Source organism: Bison bison, unplaced genomic scaffold (genome assembly GCF_000754665.1).
Source record: "Bison bison bison isolate TAMUID 2011002044 unplaced genomic scaffold, Bison_UMD1.0 scf7180017864383, whole genome shotgun sequence".
Taxonomy (NCBI): Eukaryota; Metazoa; Chordata; class Mammalia; order Artiodactyla; family Bovidae; genus Bison; species Bison bison.
This window is the reverse complement of record NW_011494955.1, coordinates 6,446,178-6,446,478: the sequence shown is the minus strand read 5'-3', so window position 1 is coordinate 6,446,478 and position 301 is coordinate 6,446,178.

The window sequence follows — 301 nt, the reverse complement described above, 5'->3', positions numbered from 1 at the left end:
AGCCTTTGTGGACCCTCTGTTCTGGACCGATGATACCTGGAGCATCACCATCTTCCCTTCTTCAGCAAAGTTCCAGTGTGCGGTCTGACCTGTATCCCTCTTGCTGTGTTTGCAGGTTGCACTCCCCTCCCCCCTCCGCTGTCAGTTGGTGCCTCCCACCCTCCATTGCCAGGGAGTGTCTGCAGACTCCAATCGTTCCACATGGTGCCTCCCACCTTACTGTGTGCAGACGAAGGGCACACGGTTTGCCCAGGCTGGTCTCTGCTCACAGGCAGGCTTAGGGCAGCAGGGCAGAGCAGTG